General features: G+C 34.4%; 2 long non-coding RNA genes across 2 annotated transcripts; both read left to right on the forward strand.

Moving 5' to 3' along the window:
• Positions 1–10,791: 10,791 nt before the first annotated feature.
• Positions 10,792–17,365, forward strand: LOC127860783 (uncharacterized). The gene is made up of 4 exons (XR_008039923.1): positions 10,792–11,184; positions 12,858–13,154; positions 13,703–14,008; positions 17,104–17,365. It is a non-coding gene; the product is annotated as an uncharacterized LOC127860783 (long non-coding RNA).
• Positions 17,366–17,930: 565 nt separating this feature from the next.
• LOC127859305 (uncharacterized) lies at positions 17,931–24,459 on the forward strand. The gene is made up of 5 exons (XR_008039306.1): positions 17,931–18,033; positions 18,493–18,520; positions 18,681–18,712; positions 18,985–19,040; positions 19,649–24,459. It is a non-coding gene; the product is annotated as an uncharacterized LOC127859305 (long non-coding RNA).
• The last annotated feature ends 1,800 nt before the right edge of the window (positions 24,460–26,259 follow it).

Here is a 26,259-nt window from a genome sequence, read left to right on the forward strand (position 1 = left end):
CGTAGCATTTTTCCGGAACTATGTTCGGGGACGTCTGTTGGCCTCTGGGGACAGGCACACATATTTATGTAATGCCCTGCAGTGTATTGACCCCAGAGGACAACTTTAGTGGCTCAACTGTGATGTGTGTGGGCGTTGGGTGCATGAGAAGTGCATTGGAACTGGTTTGGACATTAAAGGCTTTCGATGTGACATTTGCAATGTCCAGTACAGTTGATAAGATACTGATTACAGTTGATACTTCGAAAGAGGCATTTATATATGATGGTTTTACAATCATAAGTAAGAATTTGAAAGTGTGTTAAACTTCATGACTTCATAATAAGTATCAAACTGCTAGTTATGCAGCAATGGCGTGTACATATTTTATTTTATTGTTTTATTGTGTGTGCTACAGTTTTTATATCACAGTATAACAGTCTACAGTTTTTCATTATTTTCTTGAAAGAAGTTACCGTTACAGCAAGTTGTAACTTATGATGTTATATTGTTCCGTTGTTATATCTATGTAGATATGATTATAAGTTGTTTTTGTACTGTTAATGATAATCCGTGAAGAACTACTTATTGTAAGTCATCAGTGAAACATGTGAGTTTTGTAGTGAAGCAATCATGAACTTATATTTTAAGGGTAAAATACACATTGTATCATAGTTATTGCCTGTACATCATATCATTCAACAAACAGATGGTTACCAGTAGACCTTAAAGTCTCTGTTTTCTGGTAAATAAAAAACAGTTCAATAATTAAAAATTAAAAATACTCAATCACTTTTTGTCTTTATATTAAACCCAGACATTTGATACTATTAATAGAATGTATTCCTTGAAAATATTTATACAAGAATCGTTTGAATGATTTATAAAATATTTTCCAAAAAAAGTATCAAATTGTAGTGAGAAATTAAGCTCTGTTTAAATGTTGCTGTTTGGTATTTATGTAAATATATGTTACAACAGGGAATCATTAATTCCATATATTTTGTTGCTGTCTGATAGTACTCTGCCTCTTTTTGTATTGAAGACAATACTTTTAAGGGATTTAATATTGTTTTATGTTCATCCTTATTATTTGAATGCATTTTTTTCCACAAGTACCACGCTATTTTCCAGGAAAAGTATACTTAAAAATACTCACCATCTGATTTTGTTAGTCATGCCTCTACATCATTACTTGACTGTTGTGTTCACAACAAACTTTTTGTTGTTGCAATTTTCTTAGAATATCTATTATTATTTGTTTTATGAAACATGTATTGTTCTGAGGAGACAGTGTATTATTTAAATAATTATTCATTGTTTCAATATATAAATTTCTACTACCTTATAATACTGTTTAACACAATGTGCAGTTAAACTAGGCTGATATCAGTGAGGAATTTATCTGTATTTTAAATAGCATCTTAGGTTTTATATTTCATTTTATTTACATATTTTATTATATTTTGGTTAGAACAATCAATGATTACTTAGTTATAATACCTGACATATAATATACACTGTATTGATGATCAATCAACTTGTGAAAGCAAAAGATAGAAAAAAAAATCATCTATAACACACATGTTCTTATAATTTACATGTACTTACCAAATGTTCAATAATTTGCTTTCATTGTATTTGGTTATTCTAAACCTCTGTTAATGATTGTTTTTTTCAGAATGACTGACCATTCAAAATGTATGCTGTATTTTTATTACAATTGTTATTTTCCTTCATATCCAAAGATGCTTAAAAATTTACACAAAGCAGTTGTCTATTTATTGCAAAAAGAAGTTCCATTTTCTTCTGCTAATTAGGTAATTTCACCACTGTAATCAAATGACTTTAAACAAAAATTTTACTTTGCTGAAATCAGTTACAAATGTCTTTGTCAAAAAAAAAATATTTAAAAAAACAACAAATGAAGCATATTTGTGAAGTTGTTAAAACAAAAAAAAACGTTCTTTTCACCAAACAACGTTAAGAGACTTTGCTTTGTATAAATAATACTCATATAAGTTGTTATCATTATCAATTGCAATGTTATTATGTTTATCTTAAAATTTGTCATATCAGGTTTGTCATATCAGGTGTATAAAGAATTGCATGTAGGAACACTTACTTATTAACATTTTTGATCTACAATTAAATTTCAAGATATGGACCATCTTTTGTCTCTTGTTTGTTACTTACTGATATACATGTCCCCCGTGTTTTAATCACACCTATGCATACCTGGGAACACACCAACATTGCCAATGCGCCTGGCATATAAAACATGTTATAAAATATTTCATAAATACTTTCTATAACAACTTGAGTAAATTTCAGTAATTCAATTCCTTTCTCGCGAATCTTACACATACGTTGTATTGCTTGAACGTATGAATAATGAATGTATATTCATTGTTGGCTTCTCACATTCATTCATAACTTGAGATATTATAAGCATCAGCTGGTCAAGACAAATATAAGTCACAACCACAACCAACATTATGAATTGTAATTACTTGGTCTTGAAATTCTCACGGCAATATATATCAGCTGTTAAAGCCAAAGATTTTTCACATATCCAGTTTCTGTCTGCTGCACTTTATTTCAAAATATGTTATTGCCTTACCAAAAAAAACTACACCTTCTTCATTTATTATTTGTTTTGTCTGTGATATCTTAGATTTTATCCAAACAATTATCTTAACAAAAACCAGTATGGCTTACATTCCATATAAACATAAATTTCAAGATACATAAATAATTTTTGGTTGTTTATATTCTTAAAAGTGATTTTTGCAATGAATAAAAATTAAAAAAAGTCATGTTTATAATAATAATGTTTATATGAGCTTCATTATGTTTAAATTACTTACAACTGTTTTATATGAGGTTCATTATGTTTCAATTGCGTAAAACTGTGTTTTTTTTCTTGATTTGTTTTCTTAAATAAAACAAGGACTGTTTGTAAAACAAGCATGACTCCCCCCCCCCCCCCAAATGGGCTGTCAGCTGTAGTGGCAGCCATTGTGTGAATATGTTATGTATGTGACCTTGACCTTTGACCTACAGAACTAAAAATCAATAGGGGTCATCTGTCGGACACGACCAATGTCCCTATGAACTTTCCTGATCCCAGGCTTAAGCGTTCTTGAGTATTTTTACTGCTTCGAGTCACTGCGACCTTGACATTTGACCCAGTGACCGGAAAATCAATAGGAGTCATCTGCAAGCCATGACCAATGACCCTATGAACTTTCCTAATCCCAGGCTTAAACGTTCTTGAATTATCATCAGGAAATCAGTTTACTGTTTCCAGTCACTGTGACCTTAAATTTTTACCTGGTGACATGAAAATCAATAGGGGTAATCTGCCAGTCATGACCAATGTACTTATGAAGTTTCATAATCCTACGCATAAGCGTTCTTGAGTTTTCATCAAGAAACCATTTGGTGGACAGACCTACAGAGGGACAGACCGACATGTGCAAAACTATATACCCCCTATTCTTGGAAGGGGGCATAATAAATGCCACAGTATAATTGATTGTTAAAAAAAAAAAAAATGTGTATGGGTATGTTGCTCTAGGTCCGTCCGTGCACAATTTTTGTCTGGGCTATTTCTCAGCAACTAATGACCGGAATTCAATGAAACTTTATTGAAAGCTTCACTACCAAGAGGAGATGTGCAAATGATCAGTGGGTTCTGGTCGGATGATTTTTTACTGAGTTATGGCCCTTTGAAATTTTCCATTAACTGTACATATAGTGCAATTCTTGTACGAGCTATTTCTCAGCAACTAATGACCGGAATTCAATGAATCTTTATGGGAAGCTTCACTACCAAGAGGAGATGTGCATATTATCAGCGGGTTCTGGTCGGATGATTTTCACACAGTTATGGCCCTTTGAAGTTTTCCATTAACTGTACATATAGTGCAATTCTTATCCGGGCTATTTCTCAGCAACTAATGACCGGAATTCAATGAAACTTTATGGGAAGCTTCACTACCATGAGGTGCCCTGGAGTACAGTCTTGTACAGAGAGTCGTGCATGATGACGTGTCCAAACCAAGCCAGCTGTACCTTAGCACAAATATTCGAGGTTATGGTAGTGTAGTCATTAAATTGCCCTAACTGAAGTTTGTTTCATTTGGTTCACTGTTGTTCGTTTCTTAATGTGAAACAATCATAAGCAACCCAGTGTAATTTGTCCACTTCATATAGAGGGCTTCATTTGTCCATTGATATGTAGAGAGTACATCACCAGAATCGATTTAGGTTGGCATGTATGGTAAAGTTTCATGGACCTTGCGTAGTACAATCTGATCTCAATTCTGAAATTTAATGATATAATAGCATATACTGGACAATATAACAGCAAAGATTTTTCACACATTGAATAAACACACATTCAAGCATAAGCATAAAGGATTTCTTTGCCTGTTAATTTGTGTAGTAAAAGGAAAAGAATGCTATCATTATAAATATTATTTATTTACACCACCACCACCAACATCATTATTTCAAACTTATACTTGATCTTGCACTTCTCACGGCCAGTAAATATTAGCTGGTCAAGCCAAAGATAAGACACCACCACCACCAACATCATTATTTCAAAATTATACTTGGTCTTGCACTTCTCACGGGCAATACATATCCGCTGTTAAAGCCAAATATAAGACACCACTGCCACCAACATCATTATTTCTAACAAATGCTTGGTCTTGCACTTCTCACGGGCAATACATGTCAGCTGGTCAAGCCAAAGATAAGACACCACCGCCACCAACATCTTATTTAAAACAATTACTTGGTTTTGCACTTTTCACAGGCCATACATATCAGCTGATCAAGCCAAAGATTAGACACCACCACCACCAACTTCATTATTTCAAACTTATACTTGGTCTTGCACTTCTCACGGGCAATAAATATCAGCTGTTCAAGCCAAAAGATAAGACACCACCACCACCAACATCAATATTTCAAACTAATACTTGGTCTTGCACTTCTCACGGGCAATAGGTATCAGCTGTTCAAGCCAAAGATAAGACACCACCACCACCAACATCATTATTTCAAAATTATACTTGGTCTTGCACTTCTCATGGACAATAAATATCAGCTGTTCAAGCAAATTATATAAGACACAGCCACCACCAAAATCATTATTTCAAAATTATACTTGGTCTTGCACTTCTAGCGGCCATACATATCCTCTGTTCAAGCCAAATATAAGACACCACCGCCACCAACATCATTATTTCAAACTAATACTTGGCCTTGCACTTCTCACGGGCAAAAAATATCAGCTGTTCAAGCCAAAGATAAGACACAAACACCGCCAACATCATTATTTCAAAATTATACTTGGTCTTGCACTTCTCACGGCCATACATATCCGCTGTTCAAGCCAAATATAAGACACCACCGCCACCAACATCATTATTTCAAACTAATACTTGGTCTTGCACTTCTCACGGGCAATAGGTATCAGCTGTTCAAGCCAAAGATAAGACTTAACCACCATCAACATCATTATTTCAAAATTATACTTGGTCTTGCACTTCTCACGGGCAATGCATATCCGCTGTTCAAGCCAAATATAAGACACCACTGCCACCAACATCATTATTTCAAACTAATACTTGGTCTTGCACTTCTCACGGGCAATAGGTATCAGCTGTTTAAGCCAAAGATAAGACACCACCACCACCACCATCATTATTTCAAACTTATACTTGGTCTTACACTTCTCACGGGCAATAAATATCAGCTGTTCAAGCCAAAGATAAGAAACAACCACCACCAACATCATTATTTCAAAATTATACTTGGTCTTGCACTTCTCACGGCCATACATATCCGCTGTTCAAGTCAAATGTAAGACACCACCGCCACCAACATCATTATTTTAAACTAATACTTGGTCTTGCACTTCTCACGTGCAATAGGTATCAGCTGTTCAAGCCAAAGATAAGACACAACCACCATCAACATCATTATTTCAAACTAATTCTTGGTCTTGCACTTCTCACGGGCAATAGGTATCAGCTGTTCAAGCCAAAGATAAGACACCACCACCACCAACATCATTATTTCAAACTTATACTTGGTCTTGCACTTCTCACGGGCAATAAATATCAGCTGTTCAAGCCAAAGATAAGACACAACCACCACCAACATCATTATTTCAGAATTATACTTGGTCTTGCACTTCTTACGGCCATACATATCCGCTGTTCAAGTCAAATATAAGACACCACCGCCACCAACATCATTATTTCAAACTAATACTTGGTCTTGCACTTCTCACGGGCAATAGGTATCAGCTGTTCAATCCAATTATATAAGTCACTACCACCACCAACATCATTATTTCTAACAAATACTTGGTCTTGCACTTCTCACGGGCCATACATATTAACTGGTCAAACCAAATATAAGACTCAACCTATTTCATGATTTCAGACAATTACTTGGTCTTGTACTTCTCATGGGCAATAGGTATAAGCTGGTCAAGCCAAAAATAAGACACCACCACCATAAACATATTATTTCAAACAAATACTTGGTCTTGCACTTTTCACGGGAAATAGGTATCAGCTGTTCAAGCCAAAGATAAGACACAACCACCATCAACATCATTATTTCAAACTAATACTTGGTCTTGCACTTCTCACGGGGCAATAGGTATCAGCTGTTCAAGCCAAAGATAAGACACCACCACCACCAACATCATTATTTCAAACTTATACTTAGTCTTCCACTTCTCATGGGCAATAAATATCAGCTGTTCAAGCCAAAGATAAGACACAACCACCACCAACATCATTATTTCAAAATTATACTTGGTCTTGCACTTCTCACGGCCATACATATCCGCTGTTCAAGTCAAATATAAGACACCACCGCCACCAACATCATTATTTCAAACTAATACTTGGTCTTGCACTTCTCACGGGCAATAGGTATTAGCTGTTCAAGCCAATTATATAAGTCACTACCACCACCAACATCATTATTTCTAACAAATACTTGGTCTTGCACTTCTCACGGGCCAAACATATTAACTGGTCAAACCAAATATAAGACTCAACCTATTTCATGATTTCAGACAATTACTTGGTCTTGTTCTTCTCATGGGCAATAGGTATAAGCTGGTCAAGCCAAAAATAAGACACCACCACCATAAACATATTATTTCAAACAAATACTTGGTCTTGCACTTTCAACGGGAAATACATATCAGCTGGTCAGCCAAAAATAAGACACCAACACCGCCAACATCATTATTTCAAACAAATACTTGGTCTTGCAAAACATTTACTTGGTTTGCACTGTTCACATGCGATACATATCAGCTGGTCAAGCCTCACATAAGACACAACCTCAATCAACATCATGATTTTATTAATTGATTGGTTTTGCACTTCTCACGGGTAATGCATATCAGCTGGTCAAGCCAAATATATGACACAACCACAACCAATTTCATGATTTTAGACAATTACTTGTTCTTGCACTTCTCACGGGCAAAACATAACAGCTGTTAAAGCCAATTATATAAGACACAACCACCACCAACATCATTATTTCTAACATATACTTGGTCTTGCACTTCTCACGGGCAATACATATCAGCTGGTCAAGCCAAAAATAGCACACAATCACCACCAACATCTTTATTTCAAACAAATACTTGGTCTTGCACTTCACACGGCCATACATATCAGCTTGTCAAGCCTAAGATAAGATACCATCAACACCAACATCATTATTTGAAAAACATACTTGGTCTTGCACTTCTCACAGGCCATACATATAAGCTGGTCAAGCCAAATATAAGACACAACCACAACCAATTTCATGATTTTAGAAAATGACTTGGTCTTGCACTTCTCATGGGCAAAACAAAACAGCTGTTCAAGCCAATAATATAAGACACAACCACCACCAACATCATTATTTCTAACAAATACTTGATCTTGCACTTCTCACAGGCAATACATATCAGCTGGTCAAGCCAAAAATAAGACACCAACACCACTAACATCATTATTTCAAACAAATACTTGGTCTTGCACTCCTCATGGGCCATACCTTTCAGCTGGTCAAGCCAAATATAAGAAACAACCACAACTAATTTCATGATTTTAGACAATTACCTGGTCTTGCGCTTCTCATTGGCAATAGGTATCAGCTGGTCAAGCCTCACATAAGAGTAAAAAGACACAACCTCAATCTACATCATGCTTTTATTAATTACTTGGTCTTGTACTTTTCATGGGTAATACATATCTGATGTTCAAGCCAAATATAAGACACGGCTACCACCAACATCATTATCAGACAATTAGTTGGTCTGACACATTTCTAATGAAAGTAAGTATCAGTTGGTCAAGCACAATTTAATACAAAACCACCATCATCCTTAATTCAGGCAATAACTTTGTCTCTCACTTCTGATCCATTATAAGTATTAGCAGGTCAAGCCAAATATAAGTCACAACCACAACCAACATAACTTTATTTCAGACAATTACTTGGTCTTGAACTTTTCGGGGGGCAATTTGTATCAGCTAAGTCAAGTCAAATATAAAACAGAACCACCAACATCAATATGTCAGACAAATAATTGGTCTTGCATTTCTCACTGGCAATTCCTATCAGCTGGTCAAGCCAAAGATAAGACACATTACCAATGCCAACATCATTTTTCCAGCCAATTACTTGGTATTGCACTTCTCACTGGCAATAAGTATAAGATGGTTATGGTAAATTAAGACAAAACCACCACCAATTTTATTTTTTTAGACAAATGATTGTTCTTGCACTTCTCACGTGCAATAAGTATTAGGTTTTTAAGCCAAATATAAGACACAACCACCACCAATATCATTATTTCAGACAATTACTAGGTTTTGCACTTCTCGAGGACAGTTATTATCAGCTGGTTATGCCAGTTTGTATGTTGGTTTTGCAAATCTAAAAGGCAAATATTTTTGCAAGCAATGAAAAATATAATACACTGCTACCAAGTTACAATATCATTATTTCAGTCAATATTAAAGTGAGTCTTACATGAATCAAATGTAATTATATATGATAATAAATGTATTACTAGCTATAGACAATACATACAACACATCACCACAATTAAAATTTGAAACAATATTTTGGGAATATAAAAAAGTGGGAAAAAGCTAGAAATAGCCATTAGAAATATAAAATATTTCCAACACCAGCACAATTATTTTGGTTAATAACTTGACGATTGATGAAATAACTGTAAATGTATTACACAATAAAACAATATTCACTTTTTGGTTCCCATATGTTAAGTAATTTTGGCAGGATTTTTTAAAATTAATTTACCAAGATAACTAATCATTATAATTCAATCTAAACACTTACAGACACTTAATACCTTAAGAATTAATCATAATTTCTACATATAAGCGTACACAGAATGTGCGATATCTAAACGTTTTAAGTACACTTGTGGTAACGCTTCAGTATAAACATATTCATAAAAATTTGGGTCCGGTTGTAAGCACATTGATTTTAAACAGTGACCGTTTTAACCTGTCAGGCCGTTTTACCTCGGGACCGTTTCATTTTTACCAGCAATAATTTTCACCATTAATGTCCGGAAATATCAACAATCCGAACAGTAGTTTTTTGCATTCTTGATGTAAAAAGTCATTTTGTACTTTTAATATTAACAAAACTACTACAAATTCAAATTAAATAAGTGCTACGTGTATCGGACATCGGTAATGTTTTCACGGTCAGCGGGTTTGTAATTCTCACGGGGGTAACGTGAGAAATGCAAGACTTCCGGTTTATCTTAAGAAATTCACGGTCTTGCAATTCTCACGCGACATGTGATGACCCATATTCAGGAATGTGGGGATTGTCTCAAAATAAATATAAACTCAATTGAAGTTGTCCATGTGGTAGGCGTGTGGCTATAATATTAATAAGTAAAAACATCATTTTTAATGAAAAACAATCAAATTATATCGAAAAATCGATTTCTCTGAAAACATATTTTCCGCTATCAAATCTATATATACTGTGAAACCATTTATTTTCGTCGGCACAAAATTTCGTCCTTTTCATAAAAATGACTATTTCGTCCGCTCTTAAATTCGTCCATTTCTGGTTTTGAAAAAAAAGCGTCCGATTTGTTTGTAACACATGTAATACGCGGTTGCGAAAAAATCTTGCTGGGGAAAGAGAGGTGACACTTGGTAGTCACTTGCAGGAGGTGGGCCTTGTTTGGCATATGCCAATTAACAAGTCTGTTATTTTAGGTGATAGTAACTGTCCCTTATTATTTTATGTCATTGACACGTTCTTTGTTATGATTAGCGGATAAGTGGGACTGAATAATCGTTAACGAGTGTTTTAAACAACGAAGCCCATCGCCAATTAGTCTTTTTCCATTACTATCACGGTCAAACTGATAACAATCTTATCTTTATCGGCGCCAATTAGAGAAGGTGCGAACATTATGTGTTATAATTAGCGTAAGCAAATTAATTTGGTCATATTTCATTAAAGTTTCAAGCGTTTTGTAAACACAAATCAAAATGTTCCTTATTAATTTGTAACAAAGCGCAGAATATATTTCAGTCAGGTGTTGATCACACATCGTCATATTTTAATTGTGTTTAATAGTATTGTCTTAAATCCGGATTCGCCGCGTGTAGGCTGTTTTGTACAACGCCATTGAATATAATTATATAAATAGGCGTTTCATCATATAAAAAAAATTAGCAAGTTTCACGTTTTACAGGAAATGTCAGTTGTCAGTACACTGTATAATGAACACCCCTTTGTGTCAAAACCGGATTTAACTTGAGTGTGAATAGTCGACTGTTTCATGTTCTTTGTATCAATACCATCTGTGTATCTGTATTATAAGTATACCAGTCAACAAACAAGGTGCGCGCTTCCGCATATGGGTATTCGGACGTTCAAAAAATTGACCTACGGTTTAGCGTTCTCGCCGTCGAACGCATTAAGCAATATAACTCAATTTTTTTTCACTATTTCTTTACTTGCAAAAAATACTAGTGGCTTATAACTTACCTTGCATTCTTTTTTTCTCGCATTTTGCGAGTGTGCGAGTGTTAATTTCGAGCCCTGTGTATATGCGTGGATTACGCTGGATTTAAACGCCTCTTGCCTACGGTAATTCAGTCTTATTTGTTTCAAATATGGGACTTGATTGTTCGTTAGGATCTTGAATTAGATTAAACTCAAAATGACCCGAATATAAGGTGCATCGCTTTGAACAGCAATTACTTCATCAATTGTGCAGCGATTTCCATGAATTTGGTCTTATTAAACGCAAAAATGAATTTCCTTTCTAAAAATGTAACATATTTCAATTATTTTTTACAAATGCTGTGTCAAATTTCAAGAAATAACACGATACACATATGTAATCCGATGTAGACCTAAGCGATCCGGTAATGGCTGAATCAGTGTACCATGAAATTCGCGCTGTAAACAAATAATATTTTTCGGAAATTTAAAACCGCTGGCATGTTTCAATAGGAAAGACATGGGTCTTTCGAGATTTAATGGTTTAATTACCGAATGCAGGATGTATTAATTGAAATTAGACTCGGAGTGCTTAGCTATCCGCTATACACCAATCGACTGTATTGAGGTCGGAAGTAAGGAACAATTTTATTTGTAGTACAAATTAAACATACACTGTATAACTTCAAGAGTTTTACTAAGTATTTGTTTGACTAATGATTTGATATATGATATGGCAATTTAAACTGCATCCTGGCACACTTATTGTCTCTTCGCGCATACTTAATGTCAATTACTTTTAAAAACACACAATTATTTAGTTGGGTTTAAATGCGCTGTGGATTAGCAGACACATATTCAGTTGAATTAACAAGAAACACAGTTTGTGTTTATTTGAAATATTTTACTCACAAGTGTTCCAAAAACTAACAAACGTGGTTATTGTATTCTAAGAATCGTAATGCTTATTGTCGTTATAAGTGTTAAAGGTATTTGAATTTCACTATCCACAAACAAAAACTGCTCACGAGGCATTTGTTTCTTAATTCAAAGAAATGTGTTCGTTTCGTGATTTCGCATTGAGTTTTTTTTAAAGTTTTCTCGTGATTTAAAGATTGAATAACGTTTCATTTCATTCGATATATAACCGTCTTTGATTTAAAATACTTATATGGAAAAAATACAATAACGATTGAAATGTGAATAAAAACATCAGAGAACATGCTAGGCGGGTATCGTGAATAATAGCTTATTTGAAGTTATATAATTACAGTCTATCAGAAAGATGCATTTATTGGATTTAATATTGGTTTCAGTTCTACTTCCGTGCATATGTAAGTAATACAAATATATCAAATATAACTGTTGTAGTGCTATTTTAAACAAATTGCTCAATATGAATTAATTTTGAGTTTTATTTCACTAAAAATCTCGCTATTATTTCTTGCAATTGTAATATGTTTAATTTGCCCATCAAATGATAAATCCATTTATCGTACTGATTATCCACGGTACAGATATTAATTATGGTGAAGTTAATCTTTAACCAGTGTGGTATCCGAACAAGTTCTGTTGTTGGTTAATATGTTTAAAAAGTTTCAACCCTCTAGCTGAAAAAATAAATACATATGCAACACATACACATCCGACAGACGGACGGACGGAAAGACGGAAATAATGAAGGACGAAATGACGGACGAACGGACAAGGCAATTCTGCATGACCCCCTCCCCCTCTGAAATACGGGGCAAACTGATATAAGAATAGTAACAGTTTTCATGTTATTCTGTATAAACTACCGAATCTTATTGTTTCAGATGCGTCCCCTTCAAGTGTAAACAACAGTTGCGGCTACATTGAAGTTCAAACACCCTCTCTATTGTTTTATGGAAGAAATGTGACAATAACATTCAAGCCAATTGACGACAAGAACGCTTCTGCTCAATTAATAGATTCTTACAACCGAAATGTAACATATAAACATCACCATCATGATAATGAAAGTAACGTCTTTACATTTATACTGCCCCAGAACAGTACAGCTAAACGTATCCAAGATTATTTGGTAATATATGACGAGTGTGGTTCTGGTGTTGTTCGTTTAGAATTGCAAGGTTTGTTTTTTCTGATATATTTGGTATATAAATCGTTTTTATAGTTATAAGACTAGATGTGAAATATAAGCTTTCAAAAAAGTTACAGTTTGATTGTTTACAATATTTGGCAGTGGCTAAACTAGGAAATACTCGATGGAAGTATAAACTCGCACACTAAAGTATATATCTTGGATGAAAAACTTTAAAAAAAAAGTTCTTTCTCCTTTTATACTATATAATCAGCAAGTACTGCCTGGAATGAAGCGATACTTTATTATTGTGGAAGTTTGAATACTGTCAAGACGTCCGGTTCCTTATATACCAGTTCATTCAAGTCAGATATATATCAATCTCAAATAAAAAAGACAATGTCTTCATACTTTTTACAAAACATGAGTTATATAATGTTCAATACATTTTCCGTATTGGTAAATCATCTGAAGAGTGTACTGACTGCATCAAACATGATAAACATTAATCACCTGTTAATGGTGATTTTTTTTAAAGAAATTATATTACAAAACACAAAACCATATTATAGATATGTTCAAATGTTTTATTATCAGATCCCCCAACACTAGGACCACGGAAGAATATCGAAGGTTGCCATGGTTGTTTAATAGCATCAATCGGTGAAAAGACAGATGCCTTTAAAAACGATGAACCAGTGATCAGTTGTTCATTGTCGAAACCTATTTCATGGACGGTATTTATAACGATTAATAATAAAACACTTCGAGCGCTCAGCTTTTCAAAAGGCAAATTCACCGTTCACCATACAGTTCAGGCCGTTGATCATATGACCACTGTTGAGTGCTCTATGACTATCGGAGACCTAACGTTGGTTGATACGGCAATTCTTTATGCTCAAGGTAAGAACAGTATTGGTTGTTTTCGTTTTCTGAATTAATACACAATTATTTGACGAAACAAAAAAAATGTTGATTCTATTTTACCAATATGTAATTCTTAAGACATGAACGTACAGACACCTTGTACGCAGGCTCATTGGAGTCATGCTATTAGCACGTTATGCTAATGCTTAAATTAGATTGAATATTTGAGGAAATCACTTTGGTGTGTCACAGATTCCAAACATTTTATATGAAGAAGCGAAACAAAACATAGAACAATTATAGTTATAAACAGTTTATTGAGTCTGTTTTATCGAGTAATCATGAGTTGAAATAGATATAAAATAAAGAGTAAGCAACGCGGATAAAATCATAATTTGGAGTTAAGTCCTCGAATAAATAGCTGACAACCCAAATCGCATAACTTATGTACAAAATATTAGTTCATTTCCAAATTGCGGATTTGTTTTATGTGCTACACGTCTGATTCAGATGACGTGGATTCAAATTAGTTAAAAAGCCAAACAAATCGATTCATATCGTAAACAGAGACTATGTGTACAGGGTATTGTTAATGATCTCTGTCATGCAAAAGTTACGAAACGTCCATCTTAAAACCTCAGGGTTAACTAAGTTTGTACTAAATCACTTATGACATATGAATATCATACTCCTTATTTTAAATATACTTTGATTTTAGTTTTACTTGTTATTTGCATGTATAAAAACTTGTATTATTTAGCATGGATGAATGTATGAAAGTGTATGAATGTAGGTACAGTAGACTCTGCCAATACCGGACACTCGGAATACCGGAACTCTCCCGATTCCGGACGGTCGGGCCAGTCCCGTATTTTCTCCTTCTATTTCTTTGTTAAAAAATGTTGAATTAACCGAACTCTCTGAAAACCGGAAACCGGACGGGTATCTCCGTAAATTTTGTCATTTTCAACGTAAAATACATTGAGTATACCGGACGGTCTAAATTCTCAAGATGCCCGAGGCGTGAAAATAACAATACCTAGTCGGCAAACCGAGTGCGGTGTCACATTTTGCTCGCGCAATTATCGATAATCGGATTAAACAAACCATAAAGGTGTCAAGTCATTACCGCGCTATGGGATTCCGATTAAGTAATGTAAACAAACTGTGAATGTCTATAATAGACGTGCGGTAACACCAAAAAGTGATTGACTCGATCGTTTTATTAATTATTTATTATCGCCTATGATAAACAACTAAATTAAGAAATTAATGCATGCCGTTGCGACGATCACTTTCTTGAGATCTTCTCGGGTATTTTAAAAGATCTTATAGCCATGTTTTTAACGCTGAAACGGTTGTTTGTTTGTTTGTCAGATAAACTGTTAGAAATATGACTGTTAAATATCCATCCATCAGTATTTGCCTTTAATCGATTAAAAACACATTTTTAAAGAATGCAATTAACATCATCAGTACCTGCGTACAGTTATCACATGGTACATGTAAATGTATACGATTTGTTTTATTTTTATCTGATTATGTACACAATGAATACCGTGTATATTTCGGCAATATGAAAACTCTTGGTAAACCGGAACTCTCTGAAAACCGGACGATTAGGCCGGTCCCGAGACCGTCCGGTTTACTGTATTATATTTTTCTGCGGATAGTTAAGCTGTGAATCTTTGATAATAATGTCATAGGTTACGCATGCGCAATTCATTTCCTTCTATATTACATATAAAATAGTTGATGTTCGATATCAATTTTTACCATGACCAAGCGTTTCAACACTATATCATCATACATCATTGGAAAGATAAATGCATAATCTTTTTTTAAAAATGCATGCCATCAAATTCTATGTGTCGTAACTCAAAATATTTACCTTAGAATAGGCACACCAGTTTTGACACATGTGGAGGCGACCATTTTTACTCTAATAGTATGACCTACTTTCAAAGCCGGGAACCATCAACAGAAAAAGTAGAGCACACAAATGGCTCTTTTTCTTATTGCTTACAAATATACCTTCAAATTAATACCAAAACGTACCATTTGCATTCTATTTTACAAATCCTAGGCAGCATTCACTGAACAATGTGTGCTATATATCAAATTGACTACATGTAACCCTGTAAACAAGAGTTCCGGTTTGGGGTTATGCGACCTCATAGATAGAACTTGTTTTCGTGTGTATATTTATGCGATGATCGTAAATCGTTTCATTGTCGTGTTGCTTACAAATCGTTACATGACAAATGCCTCATATTTTATACAAGTGAGCTATATACATGTTCCAAATAAGATGACATCGGTGTTAAAGATTAAGAACACTTCAAATTTAATTTACACATTAATATCTAAATTGTTAAGTATTTAAAAAAAATATATGAGGAACTGATATTTAATAAGCTATAACAATTCTCTCGTAAGATACGACCCTTCATAAACAATAACAATAATGTCCCTTTATAAACAAAAAGAAGAGTGTGGATTCACTGACTGTTCAATGATTATTTCAATGACAGAGAGGCCCGATGAACATGGTCTGAGCGTTCATGTACCAGTTTTATATGAAAAGAGGTGTACCATTACATATCAATCTTAAGGATTAACTTAAAATAAAAGAAATATCTCTTTATTTTCTATCTAAACGGCATTCCTATATCGTCAACGCAGATTGATAAAAAAGACAAATATATTTCGGTTTTGGGGAAGGCATGGTGTTCTTGGACACAGTTACATACTGTATTTTACACGACCCGTGAATTTTAAATTTGTTTTTTAGTTGTTCTAACGTTCGTATTGGTAGTTGCATAATGCATGCACAATTTCATTGCACAATCAATAACACTTAAACATATCGTATTTAGTCCAAAACAATTCTTTATATTTGACTATTTAAAAAAAAAAGAGAAAATAGTGGCTTTAAGTCAGTTAGCGTGAGATTACGTTTATAACACGGATGGTTAGTAAATGCATGAGCAGACAAAGACCGAAATTTAATAGGCGTCATTCTATCAATCTTATGAATTTTAATGTTTTAAGTTTAACAAATGTGTTGACAGAAAACACGATTAATATACTTATTTTTCTTTCTTTACAACCTTCTTGTGACTGTACAGATACGCCAAGCGTTCAGTTTAACACGCCGAACCATACATTCGTTCCCAAAGGTTCCTCAAACGAGATTACGTGTCTTGTGGACAGTAGAGCACCTCCTAACATTACGTGGTTCTACATGCAGGATGGTGGCCAAATAACGAAAACGTGTAACGCTGTCACCCAATGCTCTGTTCTTGTGTCCGGTTTACAAAAAGGAGAGACGCGAACGTATGTGTGCACGGTGGAGACGGTTGGCAGAAAGCTGAGCATTTCCTTGCTTGCCGAAGGAACAGGTCAGATATAGTTTGTGATAGAAATCATACCTGCTTGGCCATTTATAATTAAATTTTCGCATCGCGAAAGTTAATACGGTATTAATATTTGAAACATTATGTAGATTTACGGACTGCAACATGAAAGAGCCAAATAATTAATTTGATGTGCTTGTTTGTTAACATTGAACGAATAACTACACGTACATGTTTGTCTATTGCGTTGCTCTGTTTCACAGATCTGGTTATTGTTTATTAAAGAGTATTCAAAACATAAAAATACGAAAGAAATCTTATTTCATTCAACCAGCTTTTAGAAACCTATATTATTGGACACCCATCATGCAAAAATAAGTGTTATGCCGTACGCGGCCAGAATAGCTCCAGACAAGCCTGCGTATCCGCGCAGTATGGTCAGGAGCTACCCTGTACGCCAATAGGACCTTGTTTGACTTCATAGCGGATAGCGTAGGCTAGTCAGGAGTAACCCTATCCGAATATGACATATGAACCATTTTTCATGACGCATGTCATTACATGGCATAATTTTGAAAATGAAACTAAGATTGATTGTTACAGTCTCTGCAGACTCAACAGTTCTATGGGTTACAACGATCCCATCCGGTCTGCTGATAGTAGGCGTCATTACCGCTTGTGTGTGTCGAAGATGGAGACTAAGTACGCATAATGTCTTTCTTTTTCGTCGGTAGTTCAAGAACGAAACGTTTGTTCATATTTGCATGCTGTAAATATGGAATATTACATTAATCTGATATTTTGATGGGTTTATTGTTTGATGCTGTATTGTAGTTGGAAAAAATGTTGCGGTCGGAACGTTACATATTTTTACGATAAATATCACTTGAAGGTAGTCTGCGTTTCAAGCCGTTGAATGCGGAAACGGATTTCACACTTTATAATAAGACATTGTTATACAGTGGTAGGTATTTGATAGTTGAAATGCTCTGCTATTTTAGAAGGAATTGAGGTATGCAATAAAATACATCTCATTTTATCAATTTTTTACTTAATATAACTCAATGCTGGTAGGCTGTTTTGTTGTTTTGTTTTCATTTTCAGCATTTACTTGTTGTCATCATCTTTTAATAACTACTATGTTTTATGTTTTAATTTCAGACAAGAAAACTCTGAGTACCGATCAAAAGTAAGTACATACGTGCCTCAAACGTAACTTTGTACATACATTTTTGACAATACAATACTATAAATATGCCTTGATATAAAATATTGAAATTATATTTATAGTTCCGTTCGTTTTAACAGTTTTTCAACATATATTAATATTTACGATGTTCCTTGTTTAGTAACCAACAACAGCCATCGAATGTTCCGCAGGGTGAGTACTTTATTTCAATCCATTAACACATGCGTCATTTGTAAGTAGTGATTCACACGGATTTATTATTTTACTCATATATTTACAAAAACTTGTTTGATGTTTTATCGAGCAGTTTGAAATGCGTTTGCTTAGAAAAAAAAGTGGAAACGATCCAACTGCATTTACGATGTTGTTTAACTGACCAAAGAGTTTCAACTTGACGTATTATGTGATGCAAAGTTCAAAACGCATTCATAGAAAAGTGCAACATATTATCCTCCCAATTTCAGAACGTCATGACGACATTACAGAGCGCGGGGTGGCGAAAATGAACAAGCCTCTCCATGTATGTCTTAAATGTAAATTGATTACGCTAGTTTAAAGAAATATGTTATGATCTATCTCATATAATACATTTTAATTTAATTAGTTTCCTAGGACAATATTTGATGTACAATTTTCAATAACATCTGATGTTGACTTGTAAAAACTAGCATTGACCTACATGTTCTTAATCGGATTTCCAAAGGCTTATAATTACTGGAGATAAAAGAGATTTCATCAACATTAATTCACATTAATTTAAATTAATGCAATCGTTATCATTTTAAACCAGTATTTTATCCAATTACGGTTTTCGTTTAATGTTTCTTCAACTCGTTGCATAGATAGTTAAATTATTCAAACCACTGATTAATTGACATGAACTTCAAAAGGGGGGCACTTTTAAACACACAAACATAGTAGTGCAAAAGTGGTTAAATATTAACGTCTTAAATATGAGTTCAGCTTACTTTCATACCGTCTTTTAACACCAATTTCATTTTCCTGTTCAAGGAAATGTACTCGTTGTAATCTTGGAATGATATCATCTTTTTTTAACCTTTCTTAGTTTGAAAACTAAATTGGTTACTCCATGAATAGATCCTTAATTTTGTTTGATTTCAATCAAAGATGACAGAAACGCATCTGCACACTGGGATGCGGGAATCCATCTCCATGTCCAATAATCCATCTTATGCTTATGATCAAATATCTGAGAGGGACGCTCCAGCCGAGACACACTTTGCAGTGGTCGAAAAACAAGATCATTCCGGCCAAGGGGTGATACGATCAGCAGTGGCCAAAAAACTGGATAATGAAGGTCAAGGGGAGACAAACTATGAAAACTATGACGTCGAACTGTTTGAAAACGACGATAGAGGTGCAGTACATACTAAATCCGATATCAACGTGTATAGTTATGTGGTCAAGCAATGTATTTAAAACGTTTTAAAAAAGGCATAGGTATGTTTTCGGTTAAGCTTCAACACCTTTAGTGTGCGATGTTCAATTCCTGAACGCCAAAATATTCTAAAGGCCACACATTTAGTTAGTTATTTATTGCGAAGTGACGAAATTTTCAAAATTATTGGGGGCGTAAATCCTCACAAAGTACTACTTTTTTATTTTAATAACTTGAAATAAAGTCTTATAGCATATCTTGTAACTGTTTACCATAGTTTATTTTAAACAATATATGATAGATAGCAGATTATGCTACTAGTACAGTTACTAGTAACAAATTCACAATAGAAATACATGTAGGTACTTACTTCTTACTTACCTCTTAATCCCATTGGCTATGCCTCCGCCTCTTCCTCAGTCGTACAGATCCAATGTGACTATAACACAATGTCTTGAGGGTACATATAGTCGACTTCAGAACGCTCATCCGACACACATTTTCGACAGTTATACATTTTAAGGAGCATGAATGAATTTATTTTGCGAAAACCACATCTGCGTTTTCCATTTTGTGACGGTGTCCCTCTAAAGGTGTTCTGTTTGTCAAAGCCAGTACCGCATTTTATTAGGCTAATGTTTGCTTTGTTTCTGCTTTTGTTAAGACGACTCAAGCCACGAAGGTCATAGTGGTTATGCCTATTTTTAATTAAACATGGCGCTGGAACGTTGATATGTTAACCCAATTACTTCACATTAATGACAAAAAAGTACAAAATTATCCGTATTAAACGATACAAATATGAAAGTATAATCGGATCATTAAATGGAAAGAAATTGCGCTTGCCTCCGGAGGAATAACGTGAATTTTTTTCACAATTAATTGAGACAATTTACTTATTTTAACTCGTGTGTACGTATGTTTTCATTTCGTGAGTAAATCCCGGCCGCTCGTTTATTTTATTTGGTATCGTAAATGTGTTGTTTTTTTTGCGGTCAAAGGTTAGTCGTTGTCATTTTTTTCAATCCTATGCTTTTAAAATACCCATTTAATTTTACCAAAACACGTTGATAAATCATGAATGTTTGTTGTCTAAGGATGTTACGTCATTTGATGATAACGACCTGTTGACGATCTTTCATCGAAAAAGCATTAAGCCTTTTGTCAATTAAAAATAAGATGCAAACGAAAACACTGATAATCTTATCTTACACATGGTTGAAGTTCACCCACATTTTTAATGTTTGTACTTCACAAGAATCCAACCGAAGCATGCGATTAAACATTGATACGTATTCAATACAACAATTGTTAAGTGCAATGTTATTCAATACAATTGTTTAAGAAAATAATGTTTAACACGTTTAAGTGTAATATTATATTATAACACATTTAATAAAATATTTATTAGATTGTTTTGATTTCATGTAAAATTATTTTACTTTTAGTTACATTTTATGTATAGTAGTAGTAATTATGTAATTCATCATTATACTATAGCTTAGTTTAATAAGTAATAATTATATTATGTATGAAAGAAGTATGTTGTTAGAATGACTTTATGTTTCTTATGCTCCCCTTCGAAGAAGAGGGGGTATATTGCTTTGCACATGTCGGTTTGTCGGTCGGTCTGTCGGTGGGTCTGTCGGTCGGCCGTCCACCAGGTGGTTTCCGGATGATAACTCAAGAACGCTTGGGGCTAGGATCATGAAACTTCATAGGTACATTGATAATGACTCGCAGATGACCCCTATTGATTTTCAGATCACTAGGTCAAAGGTCAAGGTCACGGTGACCCGAAATAGTAAAATGGTTTTCGGATGATAACTTAAGAACGCTTATGCCTAGGATCATGAAACTTGATAGGTAGATTGATAATGACTCGCAGTTGACCCCTATTGATTTTCAGGTCACTAAGTCAAAGGTCAAGGTCACAGTGATCCGAAATAGTAAAATGGTTTTCGGATGATAACTCAAGAACGCTTAGGCCTAGGACTATGAAACTTGATAGGTAGATTGATCATGACTCTCAGATGACCTCTATTGATTTTCAGGTCACTAGCTCAAAGGTCAAGGTCACAGTGACCCGAAATAGTAAAATGGTTTCCGGATGATAACTCAAGAACGCTTATGCCAAGGATCATGAAACTTCGTAGGTAGATTGATAATGGCTGGCAGATGATCCCTATTGATTTTCAGATCACTAGGTCAAAGGTCAAGGTCACGGTGATCCGAAATAGTAAAATGGTTTCCGGATGATAACTCAAGAACGCTTATGCCTAGGATCATGAAACTTCATATGTACATTGATAATGACTCGCAGATGACCCCTATTGATTTTCAGGTCACTAGGTCAAAGGTCAAGGTCACGGTGATCCGAAGTAGTAAAATGGTTTCCGGATGATAACTCAAGAACGCTTATTCCTAGGATCATGAAACTTAATGGGTAGATTGATCATGACTCGCAGATGACCCCTATTGATGTTCAGGTCACTAGGTCAAAGGTCAAAGTCACGGTGACCCGAAATAGTAAAATGGTTTCCAGATGATAACTCAAGAACGCTTATGGCTAGGATCATGAAAATTCATAGGTACATTGATCATGACTGGCAGATGACCCCTATTGATTTTCAGGTCACTAGGTCGAGGTCACAGTGACAAAAAACATATTCACACAATGGCTGTCACTACGACGGAGAGTCCATATGGGGGGTATGCATATTTTACAAACAGCCCTTGTTTATTTGTTAAATTATCGTCTAGAAATAGAAATCACCGAGGATCCAATGGCAAAGTATTGACCAGCACAGCACCCCCAATTGTATATGGACCGTACCCTTAAGGGCTGCCTGAATGGTCACCATAGTGCCAACGGACCCTAAGTGGGGTTTACATGAATTGATTTGGTCGACTTATATATTCACATGCATGTTCGCATCATACAACTTTGCACTGTCAACTGTTATTATGTGTTATTTGTTTATTTTTAGACTCAATTCAATTAGTTGCTTACTGTGTGTGTGGGTGTGTGTTGTTGCTTGAAGTTAATTAGCTTTATTGTTGTTTATTTAATATTCATTCTCTTATGTTGTTATTGCCTTTTTTGTTAAATTCACTACTCTTTGATATATTATTTTAAATATCCTACTCTTTAAGCACACATACAGCCAAAAATGTATATGAAATGTTTCATGGTGATTTTTTACTTAGTGTTCAAGTATGTAATAATTGTTTTGACTATATTTACAATTAAAGACGAGCGGGAAGGAACTGTTTTCTTGATATTATTTCTGGCTTTTCATAATACCTATCTATTTGTACATTAGACTAGTTTCACGATTTTTAAAATGGACCAATTGTACTATATTAAGTACTTTTAAATGATTAAAAAATGGGTGACATTCAAAAATGGGACATAATATGGGTACATCTGTTAATAATGTTTTCGGAAATACCATCGCATTCAGGTTCCAGACAAATTGTCTCGAGCACATCTGCAACATGGCTTTAAATAACAAAATAATGACTTATTAAAGCTGTCCGACCTTTAAATAAAAAAGTTTAAATGGTATCACCATAAAACTGTTGGCAATAATTTGAGGTTTATGCGAAGTAGGATAACCAAACATATCGCATGAAGTAGTTATGAATATAGCCCTTGAATTATAACAACTGCCAAATTAAACTTGTCGCTCTCTTACTGAAATAGAATTTATCCCATAATCATAAAACTAAGAGGCAATGTTGTGGGCATAATAGATCGACCAAGTTCGAAAAAAAAGCAAGATCGCTTGAAGCACGTCTGAATAAAGATTTTATTTTCAAAAAAAAAGAAAACGAAATCTTATCCGCCCCTTTCTCAAAAAGTTAAAATCGTTTTATCATTAAACTTGGTAATAAGGTTTTATGGGCATAAAATCTCAATTACGCTTGATTACCAGAGAGATCGCCTGATGCGAATCTCAAATATGGCCCTTCAATCATAAAAAAAATGTCCAAATTAACATTTCTCCGTCAATCAACACAAATGGTTTTAATCGTAACGTTATCAAACGTAGTGGAAATGTGGGTGGACTAATATCAACCAAGTACAATTATCAGCAATTACGCCGGTAGCATTTCGCGCTGGAATACTGTCTTGTTCAATCGGTCTTTGCATTGTCTTCTTCGAATCTTCTTCTTCATTGTCTTCCGACAAAATCAACCGTTCGTTTTCTTTTTTTTCGGTTTTTCATGAAACACGTTTGATAATAATTAATAATTTAAGACATAACCTTCTTTATTCTGTTGGATATAGATTTGGTAGTAATATTCTAATCATGTCAGCAATGTGATAGGCCTCCAGTTGTTATTTGTTTGTAGGTTTTTGTCACGACTTTAGCATTGAAGAAATACTCCCTTGTCTTTGAATTTGCGTATGAATAGCATGGTCAACGAGTAGTAAAATCAGTCAATTAGGTAGTTTTAAATGTTTTGCATTTCTTTCAGCGCTTATGTTTTTTTTTTCATATTCTGTTATGTTTCTTCACCTTCCACGCTTTCTTCATCTGATAAGTATGTATTGTCAACTTTAAAATATAAATGTCTTCGATGTTTTGTTTGCTTTATAAACGTTATGTATACTGGAATAAAAATGTCTTCCTGTTGTCACATATATTTTTGTTGTCGATAGTTTAACCTCTGACGTTGAGTTGTTTGATGATATTTTCCTTTCAGCACGGGCTTTTTCAATTTTCGCAAACTGTGAAGTGATATTTTCAAAATTTGTGTTTCAGATTGTATGATAATTCCTTTTATTTTAGTGTCGTTTCAATTTATATTTTGAGTTTTTCGGCTTTAAGTCGGGTTAATACTATTATATGTATCTGTCGTTTCGTTGTTCATTTTTGTTAATTTTTCAATGAAGAAATATTTAACTGTTTAAAGTCTTATTGTCCCATCTATTATTTCTATTGGTTCGCAGAAAACATTGGGATTTTTTATTGATTCATTTTTAAGATCTCTTGAATACTGTATATCAGAGCATCCTATATTGATCATCAAACAAGATAGAATTACTCATTTTAAAATAACCGGGGCCTTTTTCAGTATAAGTATTGTCGAATGTGAGCTCAACACAGAAATGGTCAATTTAATTCCCAAGTCGATTCTATTTTGATGATGGAAAGAAATGATATTTGAACTTCAATGCTTACTCGGAAAAATTGCCTTTTTATTTGACTGTAAACATATCAAAATTCTGCATTGATGGAGATGATTTATTTTAAAACACTTTGCGCATGACAAAACATAGTCTCGATTGAGTTTAGCGTCTGACATTCAATGCGCAATTGCTTCAGATTTGTAGGCTTCGTTTTCAAAAATGTCTTTGTTGCATGAAGAAGGTGCGCGGATAAAATCTGAACTGTACACGTTGGTATGTCACGTCCTTAACAGACCTTTTCTATGTTAATGTTTGTAGAAAATTCTTTGAAATTTGGAAAACCGAATGAATTTTCGCATAACAAAACCTACTTGAACTATTTTGGAACATTGCATTTGTGTGACATTTTCTGAGCCGCATATTGAATTCAAAATCAAAAAAGTTAGATAGGTCTGGCACCGTATGTCTGTAGGGTGTAAATTCCGCCGCAGGTAATAGAAGTTTGTTTCCGACTCGCTCGGTTACGATCGCGTAATAAAGCACACGGGACCGCTGGTCAGGCACCTTGTCAAGGACCGACCCGTTGCATCATTATAATAAAGGAGGTTTCCCGATTGTACAGTGTTTTATTACATTTGTTATTGTGAAAAGAGTAATGAGCAACGGTTTCTCAGCGAATCGTCTGTATACATTGTATGTGTGTAATTCTTAAAGAGAAATCTTGAACGGTTTCTTGTTAAGTATTTAACATATCCGCCAGGCATCAAATGCCTTTGATCTAATCAAATTTTAGAAGTACAACCCTTACAAGGAGTTCGCCAGTAATATCTTCGTGCAGCATCATTCGCATGTAAGCTTTGATGCCAGAGGCACAAGATCAGTGTTTCCAAGATGCTTATAGATAGATAGATATGCTTTGATTATGGAAAAGCCAATATGCACATCAATCCAAATATAACACATGACAAAGAAATATATAATCGGTTGATGGTTAGATATATGCACATACATATGGTAAGTTATAGATACAACAACACGTCATTTTGATAATAATAAAAAAAATTGGAAGGAAAAAATTCTAGCCTGTAGTTGTCTTAGACCAGAGCAAGTGTTTTCTTTCGGAGAAAAATATCAATTCTAGCTGCATGACATTGCAATATTTATTTAAAAGGGTAACTTGAAATATAAATAGTATGT

This window comes from Dreissena polymorpha, chromosome 15 (genome assembly GCF_020536995.1).
Source record: "Dreissena polymorpha isolate Duluth1 chromosome 15, UMN_Dpol_1.0, whole genome shotgun sequence".
Classification (NCBI taxonomy): domain Eukaryota; kingdom Metazoa; phylum Mollusca; class Bivalvia; order Myida; family Dreissenidae; genus Dreissena; species Dreissena polymorpha.